Below are 4,820 nucleotides of genomic sequence, written 5' to 3'. Positions count from 1 at the left end.
GGAGAAGTCAATGTTTATTATACTATCTTACATAGTTTGAGTTAATATTTAACTTAATTTTTGAAATTTGATGTTAGACTCAAAATAACTCCTAAAAATTTATAGTAATAACTTGCGTTAGTTTTTAAACTGATCTCTGTTAATGTTATGCTAATTTTGTTCGTTAATTTATCATAATTTAAATTATTATTTTTTATGTGACTGAGATTTATTAGAGTGCCTAAAAATTTAATTAGTTCTCAACATATTCATGAAGACAATAATAATAAGTTCAATTGTAAATTTTGGAACTTTGAAAGCATCGGTCAAACTTTAAGAAGCTTTAATATATCTTAATAACATAAAATTTGGATGAAAAATTTAAATTATAGCAAATTAACGTACTAAATTAACCCTCTGTTAATAAAGATCAACTCAGGAATTAATGCAATTTAGATAATAATTTTAAAAGTCAATTTAAGTTAATTGAAATTTTAAAGATTAATTTGAATCCAACCTCATATTCCAAAGACGAAATTAAATATTAACTCATTTTAATTTTTCACCGTCGATCTTAGATGACATAAACTTAAACAGGTGATAATTAGGACGTTTGTTATTGGATGAAGCAAAGAAATGAACATTGAAACTAAATCAACCGAGAGATATACATACAACTTATAATTTGATGTAGCAACGTAACAAAAACATAACAGAATTAAAAAGAGAAACAAACTAACTACCCACACATACAGGCTAATCTAACCGTTCTTGCTCACTCTCATCAACAACAACTAGTTAGTTAGTTAGTTAGTGATGGAGTGGCCGACACCTGGACTATGACCCGGGGAAGTGGGCCTAAAAGTATCCACTTCATATCCTTCCCTTCTTTTGCTTTCATGCCGGTGGTGGCGACGAGCATCATTGCCTCTTGCGCTTCCATGATCACCACCAGCTAATTCTGAATTAGTGAAACGAGACTTGAAAACCCTCGCTTCAACGCACACATGTTGGTGCCGCAATAGCAAAAGCAAGATTATTACAAGACATGAGGCAAGGTGGAAGGTACTAGTAGTGTTTGCCATATGTATTATGAGTGTGAAGAGGGAAGATAGATGGCTAGCCCTAACATGTGCCTTATTATTTATATATAGTAAAGAAAAGTGGTGATTTAAATATATGAAGTAGGTTTTGGAATTTGGAGCATGGCATGTGATGTCTTTCACTCCTCATCGTTGGGAAAAGATTCCTATCAACTATAGCGGATGGATGGATGGAGTGTATTAACTGTTTAAAGATAACCTCTCAAGTAATATGAAAGTGTTGGTATCTTTCTTTGCTTTGTCTCCTTGTTTTGTTCTTCTTGTCTCTCTACCTGTATCGCCATATCATAGGTCCATTTTATAAACTCCTTAATTACCATGCAAGTATCAAATATTCTCTTCTTAACTATTTATTATTAGCATAACAAAGTTAAAGAAATATTAACTTAAGAAATATAGTTCTATTTTTCCACCAACTTTCTATTTATTTAGAATAAACTTAATTTTTTCAAACTTGACTCGCATGTGATTGCACTTTCCGCCGTTAGTTCATCCCATTTTCATCTCCATAGTGTATGTATATTAAGTATGAGTTGTATTAAGTCAAAATAATATTAGTACTCTCGATTACTCAGATTTATTATTAAATAGGATAGGATAATTATTTATATACGGTGTCTTTATACACTTTCCATATTTTCATCTATAATAATGAGCAGCATGTGAGTTGAGAAATGTTATGTATGTCGCAACTCGCAAGCTATTTTTGTTTAATTAAATAATTAATGTGACTATAGTATATATTATATTATTAATATTGTGAGTGTAATCAAGGCTGGTATGCAGAGCTAGTAGTCATAGGTTTCAGAAATGACTTTTTCTCTTCACACAACTGAAGGGGCTCTTCATTCCCACAGTGTTGTGTCCCCATGCATGCACCATCCCACTACCGTTTGACTACTTCTCAAGAACCCTTTAATTTCATGCGCGTGTGTATATATGTTTTTTATTTTTTTAATTAAGCCTTTAATGTGGATTATTCACCGTATATGCTTTCCTAGTTTAATATATTAATCACTTGATGAGCAAACTATGTCGTAAGTTCTGCACTACACACTCCTCTGTCGTCCGGTCGTCCCTGATCCGATCCTTGCTGGAAAGCTAATTAAAAAGCTCGTTAGTAACAAAAAAAAATTCAAATTTTAAACAGATATTTGTCCACTAAAATTAATTATTATATATTTATATATAAATATATATAATTTTATTTATATTAATAATTAATTTTAATGTATATCTAATATAGTTAAACTTAAATAGAGTAACTTTAAAGAAACAAATCAAACTAGAAAGTAGAAAGTCATATAAAAATTAAGCAAAATTTTCTTTTTCGAATATTCTTTTGCACTCGACCGTAAGTAAATAAGTGACAGAATAATAGAACAGAATAACAGAAGTTTGTTAGAGTCACTTAACAATTAGTTAGCAACTAATTAGTGGTAGCAGGTGCAGCAAGTCACGTGTCTCAACATATGTATATAAACTCTTATCAGCTGTAACTGCTACACAATAATCACATTCTCATTCCCTTATTCATTCATCTAAGCTTCATCTCTCTCTCACACAACACTCTGAATTACCGATACCATTAAATGGTATCAGAGCTCTAGGGTTTAATGGCAGGAACGTCTCAAGCCATGGCTATTCCACCACCAGTAAGTGGAAGCATTGCAATAAATCAACCAGTAGCAGTGGTGCACAATTTTTCAATTCCGATTTCAATCAAGTTAGATGAGGAAAACTATTTTCCTTGGAAGGATCAAGCTAAAGCCTCCATCGAAGCTCATGAGCTTGTGGATTTCATCAATGGAGTGAATATTCCAACACAATTTCGATCAGAAGAAGATAAAAGAAATGGCATAGTAACTGCAGAATTCAAGATCTGGAAGAGGCAAGATTCTTTCTTGAAAACCTGGCTCCTAGCCTCAATGACTCCGTCATTTGCAGCAAGAATGGTAGGATGTACAACCTCTCATCAGATCTGGCAGAGACTTCAGGGCTTTTTCGCTGCACAAATGAAAGCCAATGTCAGGCAATTGAGAGCAAAGCTCAGCAACACAAAGAAAGAAGGTACAATGGCAAATTACTTGTTAGAAATAAAGAAAACTGTGGATGCATTAGTGTCAGTAGGAGCTCAAATTGATGAATCAGCACATGTTGAAGCCATTCTTGAAGGCCTCTCTGAAGAATATAGCTCCTTTATCACATCAATCAACACTAGAGACACGCCTCTTCAAATTGGAGCGTTAGAAGCAATGCTGATGGCACAAGAAAAATGGTTAGAGAAATTCAAGAAAGCAGAACCAATGATGGCAAATGTTGCACAGTTTCGTCCGTCTCAACAGCGCAGATACAATTCTGAATCTATCTATGGTGATAGAGAAGGATATAGGAATTTTTCAAGCAATAGAGGCAGTTTCTTGCAAAGAGGACGAGGAAATGGCAGAATGAACTCTGGTCGAGCAAATCCGTGACGAGGAAGAGGAAACTATGGCAGCTATGGAAGAAATTATGATAGAATAGTCTGTCAAGTGTGCGACAAGGCAGGTCACAGTGCTCGTGATTGCTGGTATAGATACAATAATCAGAACAGTAGTGGAGGTGGAAGCACTCAGTCAACTGGCAGAACTAGTGCTAATATTGCTACGAGCAACATTCCTCTAGCTCAAGCAACAATTTATGATCTAAATTGGTACCCGGATTCTGGTGCAACACACCACATGACTCCTGACAAAAGCAACTTCTCTGAATTTACATGCTACAATGGCAATGAGCAAGTAATTGTGGGTGATGGTAATGCCTTACAAATATCTAATATTGGAAGTTCCGTCTTAAAACCATTTTCTTCAAAGCACATTTTTACGCTAAACAAATTGCTACACGTTCCTGAACTCACGAAGAATCTTTTAAGTGTTCATCAATTCGTTTGTGATAATAATGTATGGCTTGAATTTCATCCTAACAAGTGTTTGGTGAAATGTCAGGATTCCAAGGAGACGCTCCTCCAAGGAACTGTTAAGCAGGGTCTATATAGTTTTGGCCAAGCTAAAGCACAAAGCCTAAGCCCAGCTGCACTCACTGCCCATGTGCAGAAATTATCCAACTTCAAGCTGTGGCACAGGAGATTAGGTCACCCTTTTTCTCAAATTCTGTCCAAGATTCTTAATAATTGTAAAATACCCTATCAAATTCCCTCATCACTTTGTAGCTCTTGCTGTATGGGAAAATCCCAATAGCTTCCTTTCCCCACTTCTTCCTCAACTTTTTCTGCACCTTTAGAATTGTTGTACACAGACATTTGGGGTCCCTCCCCTGTCCCTTCAATAAATGGCTCACGTTATTACATTCATTTTATTGATGCCTTTTCCAAATTTACATGGATTTATATTCTTCAAAGTAGATCACAAATTTATTCTGTCTTCCTTGCTTTTAAGAAAATGGTGGAACTCCAATTAGGTACTAGGATAAAAGCATTACAATCTGATAATGCAAAAGAATTTTTGTGTTTATCTAACTACTTGAGGTCTGAAGGAATTGTGCATAGGTTCTCTTGTCCACACGTTCACCAACAGAATGGTGTAGCAGAAAGAAAGCACAAGCACATCACAACCATGGGGCTCACATTGTTGGCAGAAGCAGCAGTGCCTGTTCAGTATTGGCCTGATGCCTTTATGACTGCTGCAACCTTAATAAACCTACTACCTACACCAGTGTTAAATTTTCAATCTCCAAGCTGCA

This window comes from Arachis hypogaea, chromosome 5 (assembly GCF_003086295.3).
Source record: "Arachis hypogaea cultivar Tifrunner chromosome 5, arahy.Tifrunner.gnm2.J5K5, whole genome shotgun sequence".
Taxonomy (NCBI): domain Eukaryota; kingdom Viridiplantae; phylum Streptophyta; class Magnoliopsida; order Fabales; family Fabaceae; genus Arachis; species Arachis hypogaea.
This window is presented reverse-complemented; position numbering follows the sequence as displayed.